The sequence below is a fragment of the Schistocerca gregaria genome, chromosome 5 (genome assembly GCF_023897955.1).
Source record: "Schistocerca gregaria isolate iqSchGreg1 chromosome 5, iqSchGreg1.2, whole genome shotgun sequence".
Lineage (NCBI taxonomy): Eukaryota > Metazoa > Arthropoda > Insecta > Orthoptera > Acrididae > Schistocerca > Schistocerca gregaria.
In genome coordinates this window covers 574847961-574861956 of record NC_064924.1, presented here as the reverse complement: position 1 = coordinate 574861956, position 13996 = coordinate 574847961, and the positions used below count along the sequence as shown (strand labels likewise).

The window sequence follows — 13996 nt, the reverse complement described above, 5'->3', positions numbered from 1 at the left end:
TTACGTTCGGCGACGACCGTCTGGCCACCAAAAGTTTGCTGTCTGCAATTTCTTGTCCTAGTGCACAGCTTGTGGGATAGCGTGGCTCGACTGCGAAATGCGCCTTTCGGCTCCTCTCTCTGGCTACAGTTTGCTGTTGTTCACAGTGGCACTGGCGTTGCCCATGGGGCTTCATGTAAGGCGACTGCACGTCGCTCGGCCAACAGCGGACTACTGCAGACCGACACTTAAGAGACACAAAATACAAATCGACATCGAGAGACAGGCCCTGTCATATGGCACTCGCGACGTATACGCTGAAATTGAATGTAAATAAAACGTTTTTTCTAGTGGGCGTCGCTCGAATGCAGTGTCACATATGGTGAATAAATAGGCGACTGCACGTCGCTCGGCCAACAGCGGCCTATTGCAGACCGACACTTAAGAGACACAAAATACAAATCGACATCGAGAGACAGGCCCTGTCATATGGCACTCGCGACGTATACGCTGAAATTGAATGTAAATAAAACGTCTTTTGAAGTGGGCGTTGTTCGAATGCAGTGTCACATATGGTGAATAAATAGGAAAACAGTCGAATGTTTCTGTAGGGCCATGTTTTTACCTACAGTGCCACCTGCCTGAATGTGTATAAGCATCTTTGGCATCACTCCTTCGCAGCCAAATTGCCACACTAGCTGTGCATCTCTAACAAAGTTGACGTATGTCCTCACCTCGGTGACGGTTAAAACGATTTCGCCCCCGGGTGAGCTCCAACCACCAACCTTTCGGTTAACAGCCGAACGCGCTAGCCGATTGCGCCACAGAGGCGTTGACTTTGGCTCACTTGTGCTCTGTATATCAACGCAATTCGTACACATCCTGCAGGAATCTCGCAGAATGGTAGCATCTGCTTATGCCTCTTCACATGGATAACGTGCATGCACACTGTAGCGAGGCTCATAAACGAATGACATCGCCAAGCATGACGTTATACTACAAAATGCATACAAACCACTGTTCTGCCTATGCATTCAGAAAACCTCCTAGGCCAGTAGAATACTTGTCATAGGTTGCAGAACTTCCCTTTCATTCAGTGTACTGCCATTTGATAGATATTGCTCGAGGTAGCTCCGCACGTTCCAGGAAAGTTAAAAAAATGGATGCCTTCTGTGAGGTTCGAACTCACGACCCCTGGTTTACGAGACCAGTGCTCTACCATTTTTTTATTTTTTTTATCTTTTTTTTATTTTTTTTATTTTTTTTCCCATATGAGATAGGTGAGTGACGAAGTAAATGTATACAAGTAAATAAAATCCCTTCTTTTGGGGTTATGGAAAGGAAATAGTTCTGTTACATTCTTCCATCGTTGTGTGGGAGCGATTTTTATAGGAGAGCCAGGCTTACTTCAGCCTAATGGCTTCTCATGTGTGTGTCAGCAACCTATTAGTGCTGCGACACGAGGGCGAAGGATAAACGAAATAGCCACCTTGTTGGCGTAAAATGAATGAGAAGCTTAATAGATAATTTCATAAAGGAAAAAAAAAGGAATCCTGAGGTTGAACAACATGTCGTTTGATCGTTCTTCAGCTCTGTCGGTGAGACAATGTTCGGTTCAAAAAATTTGCGTAGTTGTCTTTGTATTTCTTTTGTCATTCGAGCTTTTGATGTTCTGTCATCAGGTTCATCCAATAATCTGCTTCACTTTTCGTCATAGCCGTTGAGATGTAATGGACTGTCAGTCCTTTGAGCCAGTTGGCTGACTTTCTTTTAGTGTTAGGATATGGCACTTCATCAGGCAGAAGGACGTGTGTCGGTGAAATTGTGTTAGGTGACGTACGTAGCACATGTGCTAGTTTTTGCCTGAAGAGATTCCACACTTCTTTCACATCTTCACAGACGAAGCGATGTTCTGCATTGTCGACGACATTGCAGCTGGAACAGTTTGGTGTGTGTGCCAAACGTATCGCGTGCAGTTTGGAGTTGGTTGGGATTTTTCTATTGACTGCGAGGTACCACGTCGATCGCACATTGGATGGTAGATGGGGGTCAGATATGTTGTCCCATTTGTTTTTCCAATTATAATGTCGAAACTTGTTTTCTATTCGATTGCGCAATTTTCCTTCCAGCAAGGTGTTGTAAACCTCCTTAACCCGATATATGTCCTTCTCCGGTATTCTATGGCGTACATAGCTGTATTCCACCAGAAAATGTTTGTAGTGGTACAGCTCGTGGGAGATGTGATGCACATCGATTGGTGGATCTCTGCTGACTGGGGTGATTTCACGTAAGAGATGAGCCAGTAAGGTCCGCGGTGATCGTTGCCACTGTTTATAAGTTTTGCTAACGTATAGCGCTTGCGCTTTAAGGTAGATGTCTGTCAGTTGTAGCCCTCCATTGCGTGTCGGTAGCGTCAAGGTATCATATGAAACCTTAAATATCTGACCTCTGCTGACAAAATAACCAAACGCTGCCTGCATTTGGTGTGCAATGGTTCGTGGCAGAGGCAGCACTTGAGCAACATAGTTGACTTTGGAAGTGATGTATGTATTGGCCAGTTGCACTTTTTGTATTACGTTTAAATTACGCAAGCTGTGTTGTTTTATGCTTGCCCGTAAGGTGGCAAGTAATTTTCGATAATTGAGAGCGGCCGTGCGGCGGATATTACTCGTATATTCTATTCCAAGGCATTTGGTTTTTTCCACAGTGTTGATACTTCCAGCGGCTCTGATCTCTATACCCCGACCAAGATTCATAATACCAGATTTATTGCGGTTGAGTTTAGCTCCTGACGCCATTTCGCAGGTCGCCACAACTTCAAGTACTGTTTCCACCTCTATTTCGTCAGTCACAAGTACCCCTACATCGTCCGCGTAGGCTTGACATATGATCTTCTGTCCGTGTATATGTAATCCACGGAGTTGCCGAGTCAGAGATACTAAGAGAGGTTCAAGCGCAATCGCGAAAAGCGTCATGGACATTGGGCAACCTTGTCTGGCCACCAAAAGTTTGCTGTCTGCAATTTCTTGTCCTAGTGCACAGCTTGTGGGATAGCGTGGCTCGACTGCGAAATGCGCCTTTCGGCTCCTCTCTCTGGCTACAGTTTGCTGTTGTTCACAGTGGCACTGGCGTTGCCCATGGGGCTTCATGTAAGGCGACTGCACGTCGCTCGGCCAACAGCGGACTACTGCAGACCGACACTTAAGAGACACAAAATACAAATCGACATCGAGAGACAGGCCCTGTCATATGGCACTCGCGACGTATACGCTGAAATTGAATGTAAATAAAACGTTTTTTCTAGTGGGCGTCGCTCGAATGCAGTGTCACATATGGTGAATAAATAGGCGACTGCACGTCGCTCGGCCAACAGCGGCCTATTGCAGACCGACACTTAAGAGACACAAAATACAAATCGACATCGAGAGACAGGCCCTGTCATATGGCACTCGCGACGTATACGCTGAAATTGAATGTAAATAAAACGTCTTTTGAAGTGGGCGTTGTTCGAATGCAGTGTCACATATGGTGAATAAATAGGAAAACAGTCGAATGTTTCTGTAGGGCCATGTTTTTACCTACAGTGCCACCTGCCTGAATGTGTATAAGCATCTTTGGCATCACTCCTTCGCAGCCAAATTGCCACACTAGCTGTGCATCTCTAACAAAGTTGACGTATGTCCTCACCTCGGTGACGGTTAAAACGATTTCGCCCCCGGGTGAGCTCCAACCACCAACCTTTCGGTTAACAGCCGAACGCGCTAGCCGATTGCGCCACAGAGGCGTTGACTTTGGCTCACTTGTGCTCTGTATATCAACGCAATTCGTACACATCCTGCAGGAATCTCGCAGAATGGTAGCATCTGCTTATGCCTCTTCACATGGATAACGTGCATGCACACTGTAGCGAGGCTCATAAACGAATGACATCGCCAAGCATGACGTTATACTACAAAATGCATACAAACCACTGTTCTGCCTATGCATTCAGAAAACCTCCTAGGCCAGTAGAATACTTGTCATAGGTTGCAGAACTTCCCTTTCATTCAGTGTACTGCCATTTGATAGATATTGCTCGAGGTAGCTCCGCACGTTCCAGGAAAGTTAAAAAAATGGATGCCTTCTGTGAGGTTCGAACTCACGACCCCTGGTTTACGAGACCAGTGCTCTACCATTTTTTTATTTTTTTTATCTTTTTTTTATTTTTTTTATTTTTTTTCCCATATGAGATAGGTGAGTGACGAAGTAAATGTATACAAGTAAATAAAATCCCTTCTTTTGGGGTTATGGAAAGGAAATAGTTCTGTTACATTCTTCCATCGTTGTGTGGGAGCGATTTTTATAGGAGAGCCAGGCTTACTTCAGCCTAATGGCTTCTCATGTGTGTGTCAGCAACCTATTAGTGCTGCGACACGAGGGCGAAGGATAAACGAAATAGCCACCTTGTTGGCGTAAAATGAATGAGAAGCTTAATAGATAATTTCATAAAGGAAAAAAAAAGGAATCCTGAGGTTGAACAACATGTCGTTTGATCGTTCTTCAGCTCTGTCGGTGAGACAATGTTCGGTTCAAAAAATTTGCGTAGTTGTCTTTGTATTTCTTTTGTCATTCGAGCTTTTGATGTTCTGTCATCAGGTTCATCCAATAATCTGCTTCACTTTTCGTCATAGCCGTTGAGATGTAATGGACTGTCAGTCCTTTGAGCCAGTTGGCTGACTTTCTTTTAGTGTTAGGATATGGCACTTCATCAGGCAGAAGGACGTGTGTCGGTGAAATTGTGTTAGGTGACGTACGTAGCACATGTGCTAGTTTTTGCCTGAAGAGATTCCACACTTCTTTCACATCTTCACAGACGAAGCGATGTTCTGCATTGTCGACGACATTGCAGCTGGAACAGTTTGGTGTGTGTGCCAAACGTATCGCGTGCAGTTTGGAGTTGGTTGGGATTTTTCTATTGACTGCGAGGTACCACGTCGATCGCACATTGGATGGTAGATGGGGGTCAGATATGTTGTCCCATTTGTTTTTCCAATTATAATGTCGAAACTTGTTTTCTATTCGATTGCGCAATTTTCCTTCCAGCAAGGTGTTGTAAACCTCCTTAACCCGATATATGTCCTTCTCCGGTATTCTATGGCGTACATAGCTGTATTCCACCAGAAAATGTTTGTAGTGGTACAGCTCGTGGGAGATGTGATGCACATCGATTGGTGGATCTCTGCTGACTGGGGTGATTTCACGTAAGAGATGAGCCAGTAAGGTCCGCGGTGATCGTTGCCACTGTTTATAAGTTTTGCTAACGTATAGCGCTTGCGCTTTAAGGTAGATGTCTGTCAGTTGTAGCCCTCCATTGCGTGTCGGTAGCGTCAAGGTATCATATGAAACCTTAAATATCTGACCTCTGCTGACAAAATAACCAAACGCTGCCTGCATTTGGTGTGCAATGGTTCGTGGCAGAGGCAGCACTTGAGCAACATAGTTGACTTTGGAAGTGATGTATGTATTGGCCAGTTGCACTTTTTGTATTACGTTTAAATTACGCAAGCTGTGTTGTTTTATGCTTGCCCGTAAGGTGGCAAGTAATTTTCGATAATTGAGAGCGGCCGTGCGGCGGATATTACTCGTATATTCTATTCCAAGGCATTTGGTTTTTTCCACAGTGTTGATACTTCCAGCGGCTCTGATCTCTATACCCCGACCAAGATTCATAATACCAGATTTATTGCGGTTGAGTTTAGCTCCTGACGCCATTTCGCAGGTCGCCACAACTTCAAGTACTGTTTCCACCTCTATTTCGTCAGTCACAAGTACCCCTACATCGTCCGCGTAGGCTTGACATATGATCTTCTGTCCGTGTATATGTAATCCACGGAGTTGCCGAGTCAGAGATACTAAGAGAGGTTCAAGCGCAATCGCGAAAAGCGTCATGGACATTGGGCAACCTTGTCTTACCGAACTCTGAATATTGATCGGGTGACTGAGTTGTCCGTTGACACTGATTCTTGACGTGCTATTCGTCAGTATGTTTTTCACGGAGGCTATAATTTTCTGTGGGAAGTGCATGGATGTCATACACCGGAGCAGGTACGAATGATTAACTTTATCAAAAGCTTTTTCAAAGTCAAGCGACATCAGAGCACAGCGAATGTTGCAGGCTTCCGATATCGCTATAATGTCTCTGTAGTCGTATAAGGTCTGAAATATCGTTCTGTCCTTTCCCACACTTGTCTGGTAGGCACCTGTCACTGTACGAATAACAGAATTGAACCTTTGCATCATGATTCGGGCGAAGATTTTATAATCACTATTGAGAAGTGTTATGGGTCGAAGATTCTCCACGGTTTTGCCTCCTGGTGTTTTGGGCACTAAGACCACTGTACCTTCACAGAATTCCTTCGGAAGGTCAGTGTCCGCATTTAGTATTTCATTGCATACGAGTGTCAATTTAGCAATTATTTGTTCGCGAAAAGTTTGATAAAATTCAGCGGGTAGCCCATCTGGTCCCGGTGATTTGTTCTTTGGGCTGATCGAGATGGCATCTTCGACGTCTTCGTCCGTTATTCTCGCTGCGAGCACATCAGCTTCTTCTGGAGTGAGTCGCTCTGTCGTCCTAGCAGTGAGAGCTTGCTGCGCTGTTTCATCTGTCTGTGTATTGGCCAGCAATTCACTAAAGTGTCGATGGATCTCGTCTCGTATTGCAGCTTGATCGGTCAAGAGTCTCCCGTCTGAAGTTTTGAGTTCCGTCAGTATTTTAAGTTTTTGTCTTTTGTTCTCTTGGAGAATGTGGTACATCGATGTTGTTTCTTCTCGTGTACCGTTCTGCAAACGCGTTCGTATTTTACAGCCTTCTAGATGGTGTCTCTGCAGGTTGAGCAATTTTGCTTTTATTCTGTTGATTTGCCCATAATTTGTTATGACTGTAGCATCACGAACGCACAAGTCTCTCAGACAGCTGAAGTAAAAGTCTACTGTCCGCTTCCGCCAGGCGACTTTTTCACGGGAGTAAGTTTTCATTGTCTTTATTACTGCGGGCTTCGCGCAGTTTAGCCACCAATTCAGCGCCGTGCAGTACAAGTGGAACTTCCTTTCACATTCTGCCCAAGTGGTGTGGAAGGCGGCGTGACATACAGGATCCGAAAGATGAGTAACGTTTAGCTTCCACTGACCTCTCGCCCTGTAAGTGCCTTGTTTCTCTAAATTTACCGTACATATGTACGCGATATGATCAGAGAAAATCGTGGGCCATAGCTCGGACTGTAAAACGTGTCTCCTTAAATTGGATGTTGCGTAAATTCTGTCGATACGACTGGCAGAATGGCTGGTGATATAGGTGAAACCTGGCCTATCACCGTGTTTTAGTTCCCAAGTGTCAAACAGTTGGAAGTCTCTGACGATGTCCTCCAGCTCCAGAGATTTGTTAAAATTTGGCGTCTGATCTTTGGGACTTGGCACGCAATTAAAGTCACCCGCAAAAATTATTTGGTCAAATCGCACAGCGAAAAGGGGGGCGATGTCCTCTTTGAAAAATTCGGCCCTGCGGCGCTTGTTTCCGGTTCCTGACGGGGCATATATGTTGATAAACCTGGTGTTGTTTATCGTGACAGCGAGACCTCTACTGTTAGGCAGTTGCGCCACGTCTGTAAGTAGGATCCCCTCTTTAGTCATAATCGCTCTGCCGAGGCTATTGTCATTGCCAGGATTGATGACGGCGTTGTAGCCAGTGATGTCGTCCAAACGGATAGCCGTTACTTCTTGCAGCATTAAGATGTCAATGTCAGCAGCGTACAGAAAGTCTTGGAGATTTCTCAGATTGAGGGTGCTGCTAATTTTATTTATATTCAAGGTTGCAATTCTGTACGCCTGTAAAGACGTCATGTCGACTATACCGTGTCAGGTGGGGTACTGTTTGCCAAGGGAAGTGGATGCTTGCTCCACTTAGAAGTCGGCATCATCATCTGCCGCACGAGTATCTTTGATGGTGGTTTGTTGCCGGGTGGATACATCCTGTCGACGGTCGGGTGCCGTTCGTCCTGAACGTTGTGCTATGTGAGCCATCTCTGCATCATGGCTTTGCTCCTCTATGTCATCCGCCCAGTCTCGCGTGCACGTAACTTCCCGCGTGTACGTGTTGGGTACAGGTGGAAGGTCCTTCAGACTAGCTGTACCGTCTTGAATGTGGATTCCACGGTCGGGGTCAGTGTCCTCATTTCGAGTCTTCTTTTTTATTGTTCGATCTTCCGGAGGAGTTGCCTGTGTCGTCTCCGCTAGTTCTTGGCCTATTTGTTTCGCCTTTTCACGCAGAACTGGCGCGATTTCTGCTGCTCCCTGACGGGCTATTCGACGTTTCTTCCGTTTCTTTGGTGAAACAGTTGTAGGCTGCTGGTCATTATCCTCCGACGTGACAACCGTATCTTCTTTGTGTTGCCCGACTTCTTCGAGTGATTTGCACATGCCTTCTTCTGCCGTCTTAGCCTGGTGTTGTTCTCCACGCCTGTCAGTTTCCTCGTCTTGTGAGTGTGCTGGACCTGTAGCTTCTGTGCCGCTAGTATCCATGGCTACGCTACCATCGGGAACGTCGGCATAAGCAACTACCGCCGTGTCGATACACATGTCTGGGGCGACGTCACTGCGTAGTGCGGCGGCGTACGTCACGGGTAGCGTGGCCATTTGACTAGGCGGGTCCCGCTCCCCAGCCGGCAGTTGCGTCACACGCCGTTGAACACACTGCGCGTGGACGTGTTGCGTAGAACCACAGCCCGAGCAGGTTCTCGGCTGACCATCGTAAATGATGATCGCTCTATATCCACCAATCCAGAGATACGACGGGATATGTTTCAGCATGTCAATCTTAACTTGCCTGACTCCATTTAATACTGGATACTTGTGCAAGCTAGACCATTTTTCGGCGACATTGCTGATAATGGCGCCATAGTCTCTCAGTTTGTTGTTAATCTCCTCGGGCGTTATTTCAAAGGGGAGCTCAAAGATTCGAACCGTTCGTATTCCCATTCCGGCACGCGAAACGGTGACCTGCCCTATGTGTCCGTCTGAATGTTTGAATTTTGCCACCCCACCACATGCTTCTACAATTTGGTCGCACTTGTCAGAACTGGATAACTTAAGGAACATAGTCGGACTGACAATCGACAGGTGTATTCCAATCAATTCATCCACTTTGATCTGAAAAGTTTCTTCGATAAATGCCTCAACTTCGTAAGATTTCGGTCGGGCGTAGTTCGGATCGAAAATCAAGTATCGCGTCGCGTTGTCTGATCCATTATGTCAATCTAAAAATGTGATCGTGAACTATGACTAACGCAGAAAGCGCGCACTCACCACACAGCGCCGGCCGCTCGCAGCGACGATGTACACACCGCAACAGCCGCACCTCACGTCAGCACAGCACGGCCGCTGGCGGCGGAATGCCACTGAGCTAAGAAGACGGCAGCTTTGCATTTGCGAGCTATCCCCGAATTCTCACTTCATCATACTGAATCTTGCAGCCCTCGCCCAGATAATTGATTTGGCGCACTGCTGCTGCTGGGAGTGTCCACATTGCCGTTCTCCAAATCTCTCGACTGTTTCGCCCTTACTTTCGGCGACGACCGTCTGGCCACCAAAAGTTTGCGGTCTGCAATTTCTTGTCCTAGTGCACAGCTTGTGGGATAGCGTGGCTCGACTGCGAAATGCGCCTTTCGGCTCCTCTCTCTGGCTACAGTTTGCTGTTGTTCACAGTGGCACTGGCGTTGCCCATGGGGCTTCATGTAAGGCGACTGCACGTCGCTCGGCCAACAGCGGCCTACTGCAGACCGACACTTAAGAGACACAAAATACAAATCGACCTCGAGAGACAGGCCCTGTCATATGGCACTCGCGACGTATACGCTGAAATTGAATGTAAATGAAACGTCTTTTGTGGTAGGCGTCGCTCGAATGCAGTGTCACATATGGTGAATAAATAGGAAAACAGTAGAACGTCTGTGTAGGGCCATGTTTTTACCTACAGTGCCACCTGCCTGAATGTGTATAAGCATCTGTGGCATCACTCCTTCGCAGCCAAATTGCCACACTACCTGTGCATCTCTAACAAAGTTGACGTATGTCCTCACCTCGGTGACTGTTAAAAAGATTTCTCCACCAGGTGGGCTGAAACCACCAACCTTTCGGTTAACAGCCGAACGCGCTAGCCGATTGCGCCACAGAGGCGTTGACTTTGGCTCACTTGTGCTCTGTATATCAACGCAATTCGTACACATTCTGCAGGAATCTCGCAGAATGGTAGCATCTGCTTATGCCTCTTCACATGGATAACGTGCATGCACACTGTAGCGAGGCTCATATACGAATGACATCGCCAAGCATGACATTATACAAAATGCATAGAAACCGCTGTTCTGCCTATGCATTCAGAAAACCTCCTAAGCCGGTAGAATACTTGTCATAGGTTGTAGAACATCCCTTTCATTCAGTGTACTGCTATGTGATAGATATTGCTCGAGGTAGCTCCGCACGTTACAGGAAAGTTAAAAAAATGGATGCTTTCTGTGAGGTTCGAACTCACGACTCCTGGTTTACGAAACCAGTGCTCTACCACTTTTTTTAATTCTTTATTTTTGTTTATTTTTTTATTTTTTCTAACCAACTTTTTCTTTTAATTTATTTATTTTTTATTAATTTTTTTATTGTTTTTTTTTCTTTTTTTACGAAGTAAATGTATACCAGTAAATAAAATCCCTTCTTTTGGGGTTATTGAAAGGAAATAGTTCCGCTACATTCTTCCATCATTCTGTGGGAGCGATTTTTATATTATAGCCAGGCTTACTTCAGCCTGATGGCTTCTCATGGGTGTGTCAGCAACCTATTAGTGCTGCGACACGAGGGCGAAGTGTAAACGAAATAGCCACCTTGTTGGCGTAAAGTGAATGAGAAGCTTAATAGATAATTTCATAAAGGAAAAAAAAAGGAATTCTGAGGTTGAACAACATGTCGTTTGATCGTTCTTCAGCTCTGTCGGTGAGACAATGTTCGGTTCAAGAAATTTGCGTAGTTGTCTTTGTATTTCATTTGTCGTTCGAGCTTTTGATGTTCTGTCATCAGGTACATCCAATAATCTGCTTCACTTTTCGTCATAGCCGTTGAGATGTAATGGACTGTCAGTCCTTTGAGCCAGTTGGCTGACCTTCTTTTAGTGTTAGGATACGGCACGTCATCGGGCAGAAGGACGTGTGTCGGTGAAATTGTGTTAGGTGACGTACGTAGCACATGTGCTAGTTTTTGCCTGAAGAGATTCCACACGTTTTTCACATCTTCACAGACGAAGCGATGTTCTGCAGTGTCGCCGACATTGCAGCTGGAACAGTTTGGTGTGTGTGCCAGACGTATCGCGTGCAGTTTGGAGTTGGTTGGGATTTTTCTATTGACTGCGAGGTACCACGTCGATCGCACATTGGATGGTAGATGGGGGTCAGATATGTTGTCCCATATGTTTTTCCAATTATAATGTCGAAACTTGTTTTCTATTCGATTGCGCAATTTTCCTTCCAGCAAGGTGTTGTAAACCTCCTTAACCCGATATATGTCCTTCTCCGGTATTCTATGGCGTACATAGCTGTATTCCACCAGAAAATGTTTATAGTGGTACAGCTCGTGGGAGATGTGATGCACATCGATTGGTGGATCTCTGCTGACTGGGGTGATTTCACGTAAGAGATGAGCCACTAAGATCCGCGGTGATCGTTGCCACTGTTTATAAGTTTTGCTAACGTATAGCGCTTGCGCTTTAAGGTAGATGTCTGTCAGTTGTAGCCCTCTATTGCGTGTCGGTAGCGTCAAGGTATCATATGAAACCTTAAATATCTGACCTCTGCTGACAAAACAACCAAACGCTGCTTGCATTTGGTGTGCAATGGTTCGTGGCAGAGGCAGCACTTAAGCAACATAGTTGACTTTGGAAGTGATGTATGTATTGGCCAGTTGCACTTTTTGTATTACGTTTAAATTACGCAAGCTGTGTTGTGTTATGTTTGCCCGTAATGTGGCAAGTAATTTTCGATAATTGAGAGCGGCCGTGCGGCGGATATTACTCGTATATTCTATTCCAAGGCATTTGATTTTTTCCACAGTGTTGATACTTCCAGCGGCTCTGATCTCTATACCCCGACCAAGATTCATAATACCAGATTTATTGCGGTTGAGTTTAGCTCCTGACGCCATTTCGTAGGTCGCCACAACTTCAAGTACTGTTTCCACCTCTCTTTCATCAGTCACAAGTACCCCTACATCGTCCGCGTAGGCTTGACATACGATCTTCTGTCCGTGTATATGTAATCCACGGAGTTGCCGAGTCAGAGATACTAAGAGAGGTTCAAGCACAATCGCGAAATGCGTCATGGACATTGGGCAACCTTGTCTTACCGAACTCTGAATATTGATCGGGTGACTGAGTTGTCCGTTGACACTGATTCTTGACGTGCTATTCGTCAGTATGTTTTTCACGGAGGCTATAATTTTCTGTGGGAAGTGCATGGATGTCATACACCGGAGCAGGTACGAATGATTAACTTTATCAAAAGCTTTTTCAAAGTCAAGCGACATCAGAGCACAGCGAATGTTGCAGGCTTCCGATACCGCTATAATGTCTCTGTAGTCGCATAAGGTCTGAAATATCGTTCTGTCCTTTCCCACACTTGTCTGGTAGGCACCTGTCACTGTACGAATAACAGAATTGAACCTTTGCATCATGATACGGGCGAAGATTTTATAATCACTATTGAGAAGGGTTATGGGTCGAAGATTCTCCACGGTTTTGCCTCCTGGTGTTTTGGGCACTAAGACCACTGTCCCTTCACAGAATTCCTTCGGAAGGTCAGTGTCGGCATTTAGTATTTCATTGCATACGAGTGTCAATTTAGCAATTATTTGTTCGCGAAAAGTTTGATAAAATTCAGCGGGTAGCCCATCTGGTCCCGGTGATTTGTTCTTTGGGCTGCTCGAGGTGGCATCTTCGACGTCTTCGTCCGTTATTCTCGCTGCGAGCACATCAGCTTCTTCTGGAGTGAGTCGCTCTGTCGTCCTAGCAGTGAGAGCTTGCTGCGCTGTTTCATCTGTCTGTGTATTGGCCAGCAATTCACTAAAGTGTCGATGGATCTCGTCTCGTATTGCAGCTTGATCTGTCAAGAGTCTCCCGTCTGAGGTTTTGAGTTCCGTCAGTATTTTAAGTTTTTGTCTTTTGTTCTCTTGGAGAATGTGGTACATCGATGTTGTTTCTTCTCGTGTACCGTTCTGCAAACGCGTTCGTATTTTACAGCCTTCTAGATGGTGTCTCTGCAGGTTGAGCAATTGCTTTTATTCTGTTGATTTGCCCATAATTTGTTATGACTGTAGCATCACGAACGCACAAGTCTCTCAGACAGCTGAAGTAAAAGTCTACTGTCCGCTTCCGCCAGGCGACTTTTTCACGGGAGTAAGTTTTCATTGTCTTTATTATTGCGGGCTTTGCGCAGTTTAGCCACCAATTCAGCGCCGTGCCGTACAAGTGGAACTTCCTTTGACATTCTGCCCAAGTGGTGTGGAAGGCGGCGTGACATCCAGGATCCGAAAGATGAGTAACGTTTAGCTTCCACTGACCTCTCGCCCTGTAAGTGCCTTGTTTCTCTAAATTTACCGTACATATGTACGCGATGTGATCAGAGAAAATCGTGGGCCATAGCTCGGACTGTAAAACGTGTCTCCTTAAATTGGATGTTGCGTAAATTCTGTCGATACGACTGGCAGAATGGCTGGTGATATAGGTGAAACCTAGCCTACCACCGTGTTTTAGTTCCTAAGTATCAAACAGTTGGAAGTCTCTGACGATGTCCTCCAGCTCCAGAGATTTGTTAAAATTTGGCGTCTGATCTTTGAAACTTAGCACGCAATTAAACTCACCCGCAAAAATTATTTGTTCAAATTGCACTTCGAAAAGGGGGGCGATGTCCTCTTTGAAAAATTCGGCCCTGCGGCGCTTGTTTCCGGTTCC

General features: G+C 45.7%; 2 non-coding genes across 2 annotated transcripts; both read right to left on the bottom strand.

Moving 5' to 3' along the window:
* Positions 1–736: 736 nt before the first annotated feature.
* Trnan-guu (transfer RNA asparagine (anticodon GUU)) lies at positions 737–810 on the bottom strand. The gene has a single exon. It is a non-coding gene; the product is annotated as a tRNA-Asn (tRNA).
* Positions 811–3689: 2879 nt separating this feature from the next.
* Trnan-guu (transfer RNA asparagine (anticodon GUU)) lies at positions 3690–3763 on the bottom strand. The gene has a single exon. It is a non-coding gene; the product is annotated as a tRNA-Asn (tRNA).
* Positions 3764–13996: the final 10233 nt, after the last annotated feature.